Genomic DNA, 17,697 nt, shown 5'->3' on the forward strand with positions numbered 1-17,697 from the left:
TTCTAATAGTAAGAGAAATGAGCGAAAGAGCACTGATACTGTCAAGAAGAAAATTTTAGATGTTTAGCTTTAAGCCTTAGTAGCTGAAATACACAGATTTACTGACCAGAATAAGAGAATAATGTTTGCAAACAGTATTGTAACATTTTCTTCTAGTACTGTTATCCTCTAACATGTAGAGTTACTCCACTTTGAAACCAGAAGTATTCCAGTTTATTATGCTGAATGTATGAGTAGCTGATTGCAACAAATACACTGGTTTTTAATTCCTATTAAACTGCTGTTTTCATTTCAATTGATTTGTCTTTTCTTTTTCTTGTTAACCAATTGGAGTGTTAAAATGCATTTTTTATTTAAGAAATCATGAAAACATAACTCCATTAGTTGTTGTATAAGCTAAAATTATGTTTTACTGAAAATTTGCTTAAAAAGTACAGTCAGTTTGCTGAAACACTACAGGGTATGTTTCAGATAAGATTTTGTTGCCTTTTTAGCATGAAATCCATAGCATGAGCTGTTTTCTATTTATGTAAGCATCTGATTATTCACTTGACAAGATACTGATGATGAAGACTTCCTCCATTTTATTTAAAAAAATATATATATTCTCTGATGTATTACTGGTACTTCTCATTTTACTTTGTAATTTTGTTTAACTTTGTTGCCATTAAATCATCTTTTTATTTTATTATGCTAAATCAGTTACTCTTACTTGTCTGGTCAGTTAAGCAGATTAGTCACGCAAAATGAATTGGTAGTCTAGGAAGAGGGTATGTATGTAGTCTGGAGTTGTTAAAAATAAACAACCATCCCACTCATACTTCTGTTCTTCAACATTTTTAAACATTTCCTATCAGTGTTGGTTTTCTTTTTATTCTTTTTTAATGCCAGAATAACTTTTCTCTTCCATCTGTGGTAATTTCAGAGTCTCTTGTACACGAGATCTCCAGCTTTACTCAAGCAAGCGGCAAACCACTACTGGATGGAAAATATATTAAAAAATTCAGCAATCAAAGTGAGTTAAAATCTTACATTCATTAAGAAGTGCCAATTTGTCCCCAGAAAACCTGGTTGTAATGGGACAAACAAAAAAGATTCTGCTTAATCTGATTAGGTCAGAGAACCCTAAAATAAAACTTATGAATATATGTATTCATAAATATAAAATCCAAAACTCAAGTTTTGTTTGGAAGGGTTGTTTCTCTTCTTTTTACACTGTCTAATTATTTGGTAAGGAGGAAGGGAAGGGAGGCTACTTCTGTCCTAGAGTAGCATCGGAAAATGTTGTAGCCCATGAAGGATATTTTTAATATTGTTCTTATTGTTTCCTTGCAAAACACTTAAAAATAATAGTAATAAATCCTATTAATGGATGGAATGAAAAGAAATCTAATTGATGTAGCCCTTCCTATAAAGAGGTCTTGTTGATCAGTGTTTTTTATTTTTGTCTCTGAGGAGAGAACAATTAAATGTGAGGAAAAGGTCCTGTTTCTCCAGCACAACTGATTTTCTAAACAGAAAATTATCTTGAAAATTTCAGGAGACAGATCAGTTTTGTAGAGTGATCCCCATGTGAAAGAGAGAACATTGTTTGGAGAAGAATAGATGGAAAATGATGACCAAGTGAGTTTAGCAGTGTCCAAAATGTAAGCCATGAATATTTCTCTGTGTACATCCATTAGGCTTTTTTTTAACTGTTAAATTATTGGAATTCAGTTTAATTAAATAATTAAATTACATAAATTAACCTTAATGTGTATGTCTTAGTATATTTTTTGGCCAAATGTTTAATACATTTAGGCTTCTAAAGACTGCTTTAAAAAGAAAATGCACCAGCAGGTGGAGCAAATAGATTAAAATGTTATATGTTACAGTTCTACAGCTACATTTATTAAGATGATCTTTTAAGATAAGCACAAGAATTTCAAGGGATTTATTAATTTTTGTAGAGCATCACATTTTAATGAAAAGTGAAGGCATTTTATCACTACATCCATTATATAAAGTGAGAGCTAACTTTGAAGTTGTTTCTGTTTATAATTGGAATAATAGAAATCAAAAATGAAAAGGGGGAAAAAAACCACAGTATTTGTTCTGTATTGACACATGAAGTTCTGATTAGTGCTGAGTCTAAGATGTCAGATGCAGTGTAAATGTAATTCAAAGACCTTATGATCTATATGTAAGAAATATGAAGAATGCGCAGTCTGCCCAAATGAAAAAGCAGCACAAGTAAATTCCAGTGTTACTGCATACTATCATTAACCTATCACGCCCTGCTCACTTCTTGTTCTTGCCCTGATGAATGCTCCATTGTAATTCACAGTGGAAGAAGAGAACATCCTGAAGGAAATGTTACTTGAAAGAAATAGAATTGTTAAGCAGCAGAGCTTGTGCTTTCAGGAGATGCAACAGAACCTCATTTCATTTAAGGTACCCTAACAACATGAATTATTTCCTCTTGTTGTTATTGTGATAAGGAATCTACCATTTGGTTAAAACTGACTTCACAATTAGAAGCACACATTTATAATTTTGAAGTTCTTGTGTATTATAATGACAAGGTAAAATCTAAGGCCAGAATTTGAGCATATTTGGATTTGTTTCATCTTTAGATTTGCTTAGCTTTCTAATACTTGTTTTAGAGATAGCTGAAGACTCACAGTGTAATAGCAACTTACTCATAGGTGCCCAATGACTTCTAGAAGCTGGTTGGGCCCTGTCCCGTCCCGCCTTGCTGCCTTACAGGTGTCCAGTGAACGCTGCTGTCACTTAGCTTGAGAGCCGTGCCTCCATATAGCTGAAGTAAAAACTGATGCTATTTATGTTCGTTTTAACTTCATTTCAATCTGTTTGCATTATATTGAACATTTGCTTCAACAGACGTTGTTTTTTTCCCTGTTGAAGCAGAGCAGATTGTGCTTGGTATAGCAAGTCCTCCACAAACATTGGGTAGCTGTGATTGAGTGCTGCGTGCAGGACCAGTACCTTATTGCATTTTAATCCTTCACACATATAAAATACTTCTATAAATCCTGCCTCGGTGTGACTTTCTATAGGCAGCTCACAGCTGCAGCGCCTTAGACAGCAAAGGGAAGGCCCAGCAGGCGGCAAGGCTGGGCCCGCTGTGATACCGAGCGCCCTCCTGGGGCCGGCGCTGTGAGGCGGTTCCCGCCCAACCCCCGGCACACGGCGGGCACTACGAGTACCGGGATGCAGCGCGCGGAGGGGCGGGCTCCGTGAGCACTACAGATCCCACAGTGCTCCGCGCCGCCCGGTGGCTCCGCTCGAGGAGGCTGGTTCCTATTTAAATCTAGGCAGCGAGGAAAATGGCGGCGAGAGGTTGAGTGTGGGGGAGACGGGGACGGAGCTGCGTCTTGGCTCCTTTCCCAGGTGAGTGGGGTTTGGAGGGAGGGAGCAACGAGTAGAGGGAGGAGAGTTCTGCTTCTCGTTCCTCTGCTCCCAGCGCCGGGGTGGGACCGGGCTGGGGAAGGCGGGCTGCCCCTCGCCGGGGAAAGAGCAGCTCGGGGCTGGCTCTGAGGGGCGGCTCTCCTCCCTCACCCCCTCCCCAGCATGGAGGTGTCTCCCTGAGGGGAGGAGGACGGGGCGTGCAGCCGGGCTGTGTGAGGGAGCGATCCCCGCGCCGGGGCTGAGAGGATTCCCAAGGCAGCGCGCGAATGCCTTTGCTTCTTTGCAACCATTGTAACTTCGGCGCTGCGCGTAGTTTTGAGGCATTCCTGAAGCAGTGGTCGGAGGCTGCTGGGCTGTGCTGGGCTGGAGCCTTCCCGTACCGCTGTGTGATGCGTAACTGACTGAGGTGAGTTTGGGTGGAGGTTCCTCGCATAACGCGGAGAGACGCTTTAGATTCCCGAGACTTATGCTGAGAAGTGTATGACCCTCTGCTCCTTAGCCTGGGTAGGAGGTGTGTGTGGGTGCAGTACCTATGGCCCCATCTGCCATTCATCTGGGTTTGTCTGAGACAGAGGCGGTTCCAGAGACCTTGTTATCTGCATTCTGCTTCTGATCATCCTGTAGCGTGGGTAAGTTTCAGATGTGACTTCTCTTGTCTCAAGTAATAAGGAAAAGGATGGGAAATACTGGAAATGAAAGGTTGATTTCTATTGCCTCTGTATTCGTTTCTGCTCCGCAGCTGCAATGAAAGCTGATGTAGATGAATGGAGATGAGAAAACTTTTTTTAAATTGTGTGATATCACAGGCTGCTTTCTGAGCGAGGTGTTGGTGATTCTGTGGCACAAATGGGGTGAATATGGGTGGGGATGTTGTCTGAGGTTGACATAGTTCCCAGAGTCCTCTTTGGTTCTAAAGTTGGTTCCGTTTGTGGTTTCTGCTCCCAGTTTTCTGCATGGTCTGAGGTTTTCTTTTAAAAGAGAAGCTGCTCACTTTGTCAGCTCATCTAGTGAGCAGCTTCAAGTCCATCTCTTTTATTCAGACAGTGTCTCCTTCCTCCTTTGCCTGTTAAGTGAGGAAAAAAAGTCTGTTTCAGCCTTTAATATTTCTCTTGACTTTTAGATAAAAGATGTGTTTGATTTTTATCTTGAATAAAGAGACAAAACTGAAGCATGATTGGAAATGTGAGAGTATTTTCTATCTATAGAATCTATAAAATAGTTAAAAGGGAAATTTAAACTTAAAAATCAGTCACCACTGTTAAAAAATATGTGTAGTAAAGTAGTGAGTTGCTGTACAGCAGATGATGATGCGTATGCTCTAAATAAAAATACAGGATTAGCTTCACAGTCACAAGCAATATCCGCTTGAAAGTCCTAGCATAAGAGCCTGAATTTAAAGGAAACTGACAAATTGCTTTATTTTTTTTATAACTGTACAGTGCATAATGTATAGTCACTTCATTTGCTGTTAGCAGTTGTTGTAACAGGCTTTTTGTTTTCTGACACTTGCAGTGGATTTCATGCAACTCTGTTATTATTACTAGTATACCTTTTAATTTTGTAACAGTGGTTTTGCTGCTGTCATGCTAGAGGTTGGGGGATGATAAGTAAGGAAAGTAATGGCAGGCAGAGTAAACCCAGTATTCTGTCTTGCTTTAAGTGCCTTCCCTGATGACTGCATACTGTTTCCAATCTGCTCTTATGCGGGCATGTGAGTTGTAGGATTTCTTTAATTCTTTTGAAACCCTAATTCACTCTGGTTTTGGATTTATTAATTTAGAAGTTTGCATTGTCTGCTTAAAATTTTTCTTGCACAGTATCATTCAGACTAATGTATAGGTGAGATAAAAATGCATTCTACAATACAATGCTATCTTTTGACTATGTTTTTTTTCCCACAAGTACCAGACAAGAAATCCTAGTCAATACCTTCGTGATTAATTTCTGTGTTACAGTTGCATAGAAGAGGTTTGTTTTATTTAAAACAACAAAAGAAACAAATAAAAAAGCTCAAATAAACAGAAGAACCCTACCTCTGATAAAGAAAGGGCATCTTAGTTATATTTGTCTGTGAAATCAAGCCATTGATAACATGTAAAATGATCTTGGATGCTAAAGTCTGACACTGGAGGTTGCTTCAACTCCTGCATTTAAATGAGCCTCCCTTGAAGATATGATCTCAAATAGCTGTATGATGTAGGATATTCTGCATTGTGTTCATGAAAGCTTTGCAGAGATGACTATTTGGAATATCTTAAATATTGTGTTTTCCTTTTTAATACTAGAAGACAGGGGAGGAGGGGAAGAATTGACAAGGATAAGGGAGGATGCGGAAGAATACCTAAATTTAAATAGCAACACGTCTGAGTGCTTTTTTTTCTATAGCTAGATCTATTGACATTTCTAAATGTAATGTAGTAAGAGTCAGCTGAGAAGAAATTTAACTGCTACTGATTAAAATCAAAGGACAAACATTCTGTAGTAGTTTTAATGTTACATTTAGTTAGGAGAAGGTACATCAAATTCTTTTTCACCCCACGAAAATGGGAGATATACTTACACTCTGTTACTTTAATAATGCTTTTAATTTAATTGGTGACTTTTATTTTTAGCTGGCAGTTATCAGTAAGCTGATTGTCCTTGAATCAGGGCAAAATTAACTTGCCTCCAAACTCAATCTCACAAGGGAATTTTAGTTTTTTGCATGAAGTATGTGGAATTACTGTTGGTGAGGTTCTATACTTTTAAGATGTAGATACAGATTTTTTTTTTTTGGTTGTCTACAGCCACCTCCATTTCTGACATTGTACCAAGTTAAGAAAAGGGCAGTTCCTTAATGCAGCATTCTGTTTAAATGCGAAGGACCACCAGAGATTTTGGTGCCCAGTTTTTCTTACTCTGGGGACTCAGGCTTCTTAGTGCTGACAGCTTAGGATACGGTGTAAGGCAGCTACTTCTGAGGCTGGAAAGAGTTCTCCAGCTTTTGCAATGGACTGGAAGAGTGGAGGTGGTAAGGTCAGCTCTGTAGGTATCTTTCTGCCTTTAAATCTTCTTGTTCCCTGACTTTGTGTGCATGCTGTGGGGTTTGTTTATTTTTTCCACCTTTGTCACCTTCTCTGTTAAATGTAAGTTCTTGTCAGGTATGCTTCAGCTGTTTGCTGAATGTTCTTTGCTAGGTTATGGATCATTGCCCTGTTGGAAACTTTAAAGACTTTCTAACCATCAGGTTATGGTTTGTTTGTTTGTTTTTTTTAAAGGCTACAGGCATGGACGGTGTCATGACTTCAAGCCTAACACCATTATAATTGCATTTTATGACCAAGAGTATTCTAGAAACCTGAAACAGTGAACATTTTCCAGAAAATGTCATAATTGTTCGGTCAGGGCAAGCAATTTTTTTTGTCAAAGTTGTTACACATGTGGCTTAACTACCTAACAGTTCTGCCCTGATTTATCAGTTGCACCTGAAAATGGGGGAGGAGGGAGGAGAGGAACAATGTAACTCTTATGCTGCTAGCCATAATGATTAGCACCTGCATTGGCCTCAGCTGGGCATGAGATTTTGTCACAAAGCCTATACTCTTTACTTTTTCTACACTTCCATGCATGTTGGGATGTGTCAGAACCACGGAGTGAGATAATTTAGTACAACAGGTATACCCAGATGGTGTTTTAGAGACTTATTTTGGTGGTAAGTTTATATATTTATATATATACAATTGTATGGATTATTCTGAGTTGTGAGGATTTTTTTTCTTCCTTCTCTATTGCCTGGAAATGAGAAAATGTCATCTACTTCTAAGAAATAGGCATTGAAACAGGTTGCCTGGCTAAAAATGTTATCAATACAGTGTATTTCACCTGTCTCTCAGGTAGTTACAAGAGCGGTTTCTTTTCCTTGGTAGTGATAGTAGGGAAACTGAGTGGGATAGGGTGGAAAGAAAAGGCATAAGTGCCTTTTCTCTCCTGCTCTCAGACTATAAGGCTCTTCTGCGTATAGATGACTGGCTGATGGGGATTTGCTTTGTTTGGATAGTATCTCCATAGGACTTACATGCATGCTCTTCCTCATGAGTTTTTAGGTGAGGTGAAACAGAATGTGATACAGCATCTTTTGTAGTCCCAGTAGCTTTCTCTCAGCAAAATAAATGGTACAAATGATATTTCTTTTATGGCCTGATTTTATTCAACGGACCATACAGATAATTCTCAATGACACAACAGATATCCAAGTATTAAGTATGGACTGTGTTCTATTCAACAAATACAACTATTTTTTTTCCCAGTGGAAATCCCTTTTATTTTTTTCTTCAGCCCATGATTTTATGGTAGTTTTCTCTCTGAGCTACGTGATTGTTGAGACCTTCTAGCCAGGGCTCGGAAAACTGAACCTCAGTGCCCACTATCACGAAGCAACAGCATTTAGTTGGGTTAATATAGGCTATGCCGATTCTCTGTTTCTGATGTTGTTGTGCCCAAATAGCTAGTAACTTGGTCAGAGGAAATCCTGCTTGGGCTCTGACTACTTTCTATTACAGTGAAAGCTTAGAAGGTATGGTAACCTCAAACTATTGCTACTGTAGAAGAAGAGCTTCCTGCTCTTTTCTGTATCATGGAACTGTGGGCTTTTATATTGCTTTGAACGCATCTTTTCGCATGAAAAAAACACATGGGATAGACTGTTGGATAATCTCTTTACTAATACTGTGTTTTGAAAGTGTATGGTTTAAAGGCTGATGTAAGATGTAATCATGAGCTACTTTAGGAAAGCTTTTCATTTTCCTGGGAATAAATTAAGGACTCTTGCAGATCTTCTTTACAAAATGGAGAAATATGCAAATATTATGCTGTTGGCTTATTGGATCCTACATAAAACTGGTATTTTTCTTGTCCTGTAAATACTAAATTATTAACTATTATCAACTACTTGTGTGTTATATAGCTCTTCTGTTTTAGTTTTTTTGTCTTGATTAGGCTTAAAACACTGTGCAAGTTCTACCTCTGCAGTTTGGAAGAAACTCATGGAGAACATAAGTCAATTTCCAGCTTTCCAAAAACCTTCTGAAGGTTAAACATAGTAAGGATATCTTAGGCAACTCAACTTTTGCTTCTGTTATTCTTGAAAATCAGTTGCTTGATCAAGCTCTAAGGTTTTTCTTCCCTAACAGAGTTCATAGTTTTGAGTAACTCCAAGAATCACTTTGGGTGGTGCATATATATATATGAGACTTTGCCATATATATATGGCAAAGGCAGTGAGTATGCAGTGTGGAATGTCCTCTGCTGTTAGTGATGTTAAAAGTTAGCTTATTAAGTCCATTATTTTGAATTATGTACCACTGTAGAGACTTAAGAAACTGTCTTGTTTGTCCAGAAACCTGAACTTCTGTAACTGTTGTGACAAACTTGAAAACTAGTGTCTGTATATGTATTTTAAAGAGATGACTTGCTGGTAATGTTCTGGACTGTCTTCCTCAGAGAAGACTACCAGATGGTGCAGTGCTGAAACTTGGTAGCAGTGGTTTCATGGGAAAATTGAGCAGTCTCTTTACTGCATGCTTTTCTGAGCTGCACAAGTGGGTAGGTAAATACTTGTGCTTACAACGCAAATGGTGACTCATTGGCACCAACCACTGCAAGACTACTGTCGCAGTCTTATTTGGAGATGTGTATTAAAAATGAGACTCCAAAAAGACTTAGAACGAGGAAATAATCTTGGGAAGAAATGCAAAAAAAAAAAGTTGGCTTCTGAAGTTTCACTAAGTCAGAGAATGACTAAGCAGTGGAAGCTTACAGTAGCAATGTAGGGTTTTTTCAACTTTTTCCCCTCTGAATTCTTGTTTTTCTATGTCAGGTCTGTCACTGCTTTGAGCTTAAGCTAGAGCATGAGATATGAAATGTTGGAGCATAATGAGACAAATCAGCTATTCCTGCTTTACATTGGCAAATGAGTGGTAAACTCTAAGGATTCTAATTTACTGTTTACTTAATGTGATTAACAAGCAAATTGTAACTTGAGAAATTGTATGTGAGGACAAAATTTCTCTGATATATGGATTGTCTTCCTTTGTCTTATGTGAGCAATGGCTCACTCTTGTCATTAGACCTCAGTGTTTTTTTTGTTTTTTTTTTAATAAAAATAGAGAGGACCCAAATACTGCATGGACTTTTAATGTCTTGTTAGTCAAATACTGATGAGTTGAGTCAGTTACGTGTAGAACTTGATCAGTATACTCCAACCAACTTCTGTTTAACTTCTGAATGAGTGATATGCAGTCATTAAAGTTTTTCAAACGCTTTCTGAGCTTGCATGAATCTGAGGAAGCTGTTCTGGGAAGTACCTAGTAAGCCAGTTAGAATTTGCTTTAAGTGATAGAAACCATGCACACTTAAGAATTCAAAATATAACAATTAGATTGTGTTGCTCTACATTTTCTCTATGGCTACATCTAATAGCAGCACTGTCTCCCTGAAACGCCCCTGAGTGATTGAGCCAGGGATGCAATACAGCAGGGAGTAGAAAGAGAGGGAAGGAGGGTTTGCTGCTGTATCTAATAACAGAGAGGTTAAGCAGAATGCAGAAGTAAACTATTTACGTGCCAAAAAAAAAAAAAACCAACCTAAAATGTGATGCGCATACTCTACTGCAGTATTTTGAGGAAACTTACTGGTTCAGAATAGTCTGTCAAGATAGGTTTTGTTAATTTTTTTTTTGTTATTCTGCATTGCTTGGAAGAACTAAAACCTAAAGCAAAGACAGTGCTGTTTTTGCTTCTGCACTTGTAATTCTAGCATCTTGCTGATTGTCCCATGGAACGTACCAACTACTTAACATTCTGTTTTTGTCATATATCTGAGTTGCCTTCACCACCTTTGCTTCAGACTAGCAAGTCCTGGAACAGGGGTTCTTAAGTGCTGCTCTGAACAGTGTGTGTGTGGGTCTCAGCTAATGCAGTCTACTTGGATTAACTTTTCTGAAACTTCCTTGTGGACAAATGTTGAGTGTGTACGTGTGCATGCAATTAGCACATGGAAACACTGTATTTCTTGTTTCTTGGAAGCTTGTGGAAGAGGAAATGAAAGTTTAAAGTCATTTCTTCCTCTTATTCATGATGGTGGTTTTAAAATGGTTATCCATTCTTATCAGTTCCATCCTAAAGGAAAGATCTAAAACAAAAAGTTGCTTTTTTTTTTACCAATGCCAAAGACCTTGTCTGTCACTGTAGTAACTTTATGTAAAAAGTTGGTTGAACAAAAGCAGAAAATTGTGCCTCTTATTCTGCTCCTTTCATGCTCTTTCCATCTTTGCTGCACTACACTAAAGCAGCATATTCTGCTTTAATGCTCTCTCTTCTGCTTTCTTCATCTTCTGTGGAAGCTTTCCTGATGCTCACAATGGGGAAGTTTGGCTCAGTGGACAGACCTATGTACAGGGCCTACTAGAGGACCACATTTTAGGTAATGCTGTTAGGTATTTATAGATAGATCCTTTTAGCCAATATTTATACCAATTGTTTGGCTTAGTTGTAACTATGAAGTGTTACAGGAGATAATCTGTTTTAACTACTTAAGGATATTTAAAAATGTTTGCGCTCTCATTTTATTGTAATTTTCATTAGAGCATAGCTGTACTGTAGCATTTCAAATTTAAAAAAAGAGCAAATGAATTAATGATATTTACAAGGTATTTTGTTTCTTACCAGTTTCATGGCAAGCACTGGTGTATTGCTTTCATTTTGTAAATAACTTATTTTTTCTCATTTGATATATTTTGTTTCCTATTAAAATACCAGTATGTGAAGTAACATTTTTAAGTAGTAGCTGATAAAATCTCATCTTAATCGACATTTAAAGTATATATATATAAAGAGCTCTAAATGCAGCAAAAGAGTACTTTGTCTGCAAATTGTCCTCTTCATTACAGCAGTGTCTCTATTAAACCTGGGATGTCCATTTCAGCCCTCCCCCTTAAGAGGAAGGCTCTTTTGATCTGACAAAAGAAAGCATCTGCACAGGCTGGAGTAGCTTTTGAAGACAGTATTACACCTGTGGGTTTTCTGTTGAAGCTCTTTATCTTCTGATGATGCAAATTTGTAGCTCTTAATTAAGACTTGTGGAGGTGAGATATAGTATCAGTGCAAGCTAACGTGCCAGATTGACATTGCATGTTAGAGATCATACAAAGGCAGTAGGGGTAAAGAGTCAGATCCTCTGAGGTGTAAGCTGAGTAGAGATTTGAGGAAATTCAAAGAGAGCTGTCATTTGATAGGGACAGGACGACCTGTGATGTCATCCACTGTTGCATTATTGTGAACTGCTTTGTCTTCCCTTGCCCGTCTGTTTGTAGCTGGGCCTCAAATGACCTTCATAAAGAGATTAATATGTAGTATGATATTACAGATTGGCCAAGCAATGCTGTTGGTGTATGAGAAAGGTTTTTCATTTTCTCCCAGTCTTAGCAGTGCTTTATGTCGATTAAACTTGTACTTATTTTAAGGCTTCTGTCTAGGCAGAAACCTTAGCATTGTTTTAGCTGTATGTTTAAGAAAGCTTTTTAAAGGTCTTTTAAAGCTGTGGAAATTTCCAGGACAAACATGTGCGCACACACACACACACACATATGCACACACAGAACTCTAGTCTAATAGCTGCTTTGCGAGTAGAGAGAAATATGAACAGGAACCGCAGACATTTTGGATGTCAGCCTGTGAAATTTTCCACTATTTCCTTTAATAACATGCAGGCATGCTTGTGTTGCTGGAATTTCAGTTAGAAGTTTCATTCTGACTGAAACTTCCAGCTACTTCTTGAGTGAATGCCCCCTGCAAATGAATTTTCATTAAAAAAATAAAATTCTGATGTGTAGGAATTTGTGTACCCGAACACATGCTGGATGCCAGTGGTTGATATGTTAATCTTGCCTTCAATTTCTTGTTTCACAGTTTAACTGTTTCTATTACCAGCTAATCACTGCCAGGTGACAGTTCACCTTGTTTTTTGCTTCCAGTTTTAATTTGAATAAGGACTGCCTGTTACTAGAGATCTTAATTGTCATTATCTTTGACCTACTGAAGGGACCAAGGTGCTAGGAAAAATATCCTGCTCTAATCATATTCTTCTTTAAAACGGCTAACTTTTAAACCTGTTTACTGGCTATTTATAAAATTACTGTAGCTTCGTATACATTGGTGGAAGCAAAGCTAAAGGGCTTTACAAGTTCAGTCTCATTGGTCTACCTTGAAGCTCTTCTCAGATAAATTCTTGTTTACAGAAAGGCTTCCTGACCTTTCTGCAAGAAGTAGGCAACTCTGTACATTGAATGTGCCTTGTCTTTCTGTTGCAACAGATATTCACTGTTGACTTGTTCTCTTATGCTAGGGCATGAAGAATCCTTTATATTATGTTTTTTGTTGGTTCTTTTTTGTGCTGTGCTTAAGTGGTGAAGTGAGGGCTAAGGTGGTGTGTTGTGGAAAAAGCAAGTAACAACACAACAAAGTGACTTCTTTCCAATATTAATTGAAAATATAAAACCAGAAGCCTTTAAATACATTCCCATGTAAAGCTATCTTCCTGATGCTGTGCACTGCACTTCCACAGCAGCTCAGGCCAAGTCAGGGCCATTGTGACTCCTTTCTCATACCTGTCGTCTTGCTCTAAGACTGGTGCTTTTGTAGTCAGCAAACTGATTCTGTTGAATCAGATTTCTGAAAATTGCTGTTACCTGTCCCTCCTAAGGAAGTTTAAATAAAAATAAAAAGAAAAAAGAGGGAAAAGAAAAATGCTGCAAAGCCCCTGAACTCGAGAAAACCCACCGAGGTACTTTATGGCTTTCCATTTACCCCCTGGTTCATGGATATCATTTCCAGTGCAAAGGAGTGGATGGGGTGAGACTGTAGTAGCCAGTTTAATAAAGTTAAAGCCAAGTGGAGTTCCTGTAAGATGCTATTTCTGAAACAACTATGTTATAGAAAAGAGATTCAAGTGATACCTGGAGGTAGAAGTTCAACACCATTCACCTGTCTTCGACTTCTACCAGGACGAGTTGGTAGTTTTAATAATTTCACATTACTACTGACAGTTCTTGGTCTGTTGTATCAGCATTGGAAAATTAATTTCACTGAAGTCAAGAGGCATTCAGTAGATATATTCAGTGCTGTTCCGGAAGCTGATGTTGAGAAACTTGCAAACACTTAATATGGATTTGTTGCCAGTGTAGTGTGTATAGATATTACTAAATTATTGATCTATTGAAAGGGTAAGTACTGCTATAATGCTCTTGAGAGGTAGAACTAATCTATCAGATCACTTCTGTAGATATTCAAAAAATGAGTATCCCCATCTCATAGAGCCTGGTGTTGAAAGGTTTGACAGGTCAGTAGGATTAGAATATATTATGTTACTTGTTGTGAAGAGCTTTCTCATGCTTGTTTCTCCTGTGCTGCTGTAGTTGACTGATTCTTTGTAGGTGGTAAGGATTTCTTGTCTTTAACCTCAATATAGAAGTCTAAGAACTATAAGTATCTTTTGTTTTAGTTGCATGTTAAACTTTTATCAGCTCTTTTGGGGGTGAAATATATGGTTCTCTAGCTTTTGCTGTATTTTCTTTAGTTTATGTGATACTGCAGCATTAAAGCAGTAGTACAATGTGTGATCCTTCCTGATAAAGTAACTTGTGCAGGGACAGAGTAATACTGAAGTCCTCTTTTGTACTTTTTGAGTTATTTGCATATACACAGCAGATGCTACTTCCTTCCCAGGAGCTCAAAAACTCTACTGCTCCTGTAACTTCAGAGTAAAACCAAACCTCTTGTGTCTTAATTCCACTATTAGCTCTGTTCTCCTCCCTACTTGATTACATTGTCTGCTCTTCTTACCACAATGGACAATGCTGCTCAAATTTCAGTGATTAGAAACCTTAGGTATTAAGTGCAGCAAACCAAAACACAGTGATGCAATTTCTACCTAGCCATGTATTCCTAAGAAGGGAGATCCTGTTAATGTGTATGCTGACAGATGCTGTAGTGTAAGCTTGTACCTTATTGTCTGTAGCACTGGAGGATGCTATGAACTCCGAGTTATATGAAAGGTTTCAATCAGGCATGTGACTTCTGTATTTCAGTGCCTATGTAAGAACACAAACACCACAATATCTGAAGATACAAATTCTAAAGGTGTTGAGATCTCTGAAAGTGAGAGAATATATGAAAAGGAGGGGCAGGTATTTCCAGGTAGTTTAAAATGCTATGCAGCTTTTATGATGGGGAGGATGTGCTTCTAGTCTTTCCACAACTTTCTTTTTTAAAATAGCTTGTTTTGAACAGGACAAAAAATGTTTAGTACTAATCATGTGATAACTAATTATCTTTTTTTTTTTTAGATAATAAAATGAGATCTGTGTGAGTTTGAGTGGAGTACTGAATGGACAGATGAGTATGAGAAGTCTTACTGAGTGGCTGTGAATTAGATTTAGGTATGTCTTAGGTAAGCTTTTCAGCAAAGGAGCATGCTCAGAGACAGCTTGTAGTTTCTCACTTTCTCTGCTTCCAAAGCATTCTCTATTCAGCCTGTTTTAAAGTGTATGTCCTCACTGGCAGCAATTCCACTGGTATGGAGACTGCACAAATGTTTTTCTTTATGGTAAGTGCAAATCCATGAAGTTGGCTGACTTTCTGAGGCAGAACACTCCTAACCCTTGTTTCTAATTAGATTACAGAAATGTTTTGCCTATGCTAGGATCTCTTCGATTCTACCTCAGCAATCTATGAAAATTATCTGATTGGCCCCTGCTGGTTGGAGTTTAGGGAAAAGATGGGTCTTGCAAGTGCAGCTTAGTTTTAAAGTAAACTTTTATGTCTGACTGCTAGCTTTCTGTAACTAACTAGTTAAATATATTCATAAATAATCATTTAATGTTAATCAATCATTTAATGGGAGTGATTCTACTGAATATTTCTGTTAACTAGCACTCTTCTGTACTAGCTATTTCATTTTTATTTACATCCAAGACATCACCTGCCTCTGCCAGACCTCCATGAGCTAGTTGCATGCTATGTGGAGAAAAACTCTTTTGGGCAGCACTGTTAATTAGTTTCAGGTTGGTTTCAAACTTGTTTCAAGCTGATGAGGTTGCACAGGTGAAAGTAGGAATATTCCAGTGTGCAAAATATTCATTTTACTCCCATCTTGCTCCAAGTTGGGCACAGCAATGCTCCATAAAATTTATTTGTATTAGAGACTTTGAGGAAAAAAATAACTTTTTTCCTCAAAGTTGTGGTATTGCAGACTTTCTTCACTCATTTGCCAAACTCAGGACTGTTCTTTGGATTAACACAGAGTAGAACCAACTTTCAGTAGTGTGTTATGTTAGCATACTTCAACTCTTATGCTGTGTGGACTTGTATAGCCCCGGTTAGTTGTATTCATACGGAATATACAGTGTCTACCACAGCACACTTTGATTCTATCCTTTTGAAAAAAATCTAACTTCCTCCTTCAATATTGAGAGCCAAGTGCAGGATGGATGTGCCTGCCTGGTGTCAGCTGAGGATGGAGGCTTTGGTGGTGTTACCATGGCAACTGCCTCTGTGAGCTGTCTCAAGGTCACTCAGCAGTTGTAGCCTGGAGTGCTTGCTGCTTAAGCAAAACATCTACACCAAGTGTAATTCAGGAAATGATCAGTGCTTTGCAAAAGCAGCAGTGATGATGTAAAGTGGTATTTTATTTAGGGTTTGAGGTTCTCTTTATTCTGTGTTTTCATCCATCAGATATTTTGAGACTCTAGGAATAAACAGAGGGTAGTTGAAATGTAAGCTGTCTAGTATCAATGGCATGTAAAAATTGTCTTACTTGAACGCCAAGGAAATATAGTAGAAAATAACATGGAGTTGCTAGAAACTGAAAATCATGGATAGAAGTTGGTGACCAACCCTGAGGCTTGTGGTGCCAAAGCAACTGCCTACATTAGTGGAAATTTAGACAAGGTGATGAAAACTCTTATGCCAGGTTGAGAATTCAGAGCTGCTTATGTTTAAGGGCTTCTGCTACAGGACATTCAGATTCATTCTTGCATCTAAATCCTGCTGGATATAACTTAAGAATTTCAAATGCCCTATGGATATTTTCAGTCTAATGCAGAGCAATTCGGAGATAAGGAGTTGTTCGTGAAGTTGATCCTGTGTCTGAAGTTACAAGGCATCATATGCATACAAAAAATTGAATTAAGTAAGCTAACATTTCATTTGAATGAAATAGTACTGTTTCCTTGTCTATGAATGGTTACATGAGGAGTAAATGTGACAGTACTTGGTGGCTTTTTCTTTGTGCTTTTTTTTCCCGTGTCCTTTTTTGGATTTCTTCTTGCACCATTTGCTGCCATGCTACTACTTTAGTCCATGAAAACAAAACCATTAGATTCAGCATCTTGGTGTACTACTGATGCTACACAGGAATACTGGGTGAGCTGATACTACCGTTTCATGGTTTACAGGGTATGCATACATATAAGGAGGGAATGAAAATATAAGAGCTGAAGATAACAGTAGTCCAAACAGTTGCTCTATACCTTCAGTAAAACAAGCCTAAACTCCCATAGGGTGTGGATGGGGTGTGGGTTATGTACAAATTATTGGTAAGAGTTTTAAGATATCTCTGCTATTAAAGTTGGTCTGTAAAAGATATTTTCCCGAGTGTCTGCATCTTCTTCCCCAGAGCATGCAATTTTAACATGTCATGAAAATACTAGTGTATTGTTATAACGTGAGGTGATAGCAAGAAATGAAGCGTTTTCACCTGTGCCATGTAATAGAAGCTTCCAGAATGTGATAGAAAAGTAATTTCTACATGATACAAAGTAGTGGCGTATATAAGTTCTTAGTTCCTTGGCTACAAAATAAGCAATCTTTGCTGGCAACTAAGAGAAGTATCTCCATGAGATTCTGTTTGAGCCTTGGGACTGGTGTCTGCATTAGTAATTACCAGGACTATGTATGTTTCAGGCTTATCACCCCAAAGTTCTCAGTGCAGTCCTGTAGCTGAGCCACCACAACATGGCTCTCGTTGCTTTGCTTTGTTAGCCTGTGCTGAGTTCCAGGGTAGACCTATCCAAATTTTTGAACTAGATTATTGCTGAGTGCAGTGTCTTGGCTACCATGTTGATAGAAGGTAATTCCAAAGCTGCCTTAGATGTATTCAGGCAAACAGAATCATAGAATGCATATCTTAATCTGTTTAAGAGGAGAAAGTCAACTTTGTATTTCACTTAACGTGAGGGTTTCCTGAAAGTGAATG

The 17,697-nt window shown here is 38.1% G+C and overlaps 1 protein-coding gene across 4 annotated transcripts in view; it reads left to right on the forward strand.

The window, feature by feature from the left end:
• The first annotated feature begins 3,315 nt into the window (after nt 1–3,315).
• The window catches only part of NCOA3 (nuclear receptor coactivator 3), a 75,667-nt gene continuing 61,285 nt past the window's right edge, over nt 3,316–17,697 (forward strand). For 3 of the 4 annotated variants that reach the window (XM_004947054.5, XM_004947056.5, XM_025142394.3), the window contains exon 1: nt 3,316–3,393. The gene's annotated coding sequence lies outside the window, so the exon portion shown is untranslated. Of the gene's footprint in view, nt 3,818–17,697 lie in introns of all 4 variants that reach the window. The other variant, XM_004947051.4, reaches the window with a different exon arrangement.

This window comes from Gallus gallus, chromosome 20 (genome assembly GCF_016699485.2).
Source record: "Gallus gallus isolate bGalGal1 chromosome 20, bGalGal1.mat.broiler.GRCg7b, whole genome shotgun sequence".
NCBI lineage: Eukaryota > Metazoa > Chordata > Aves > Galliformes > Phasianidae > Gallus > Gallus gallus.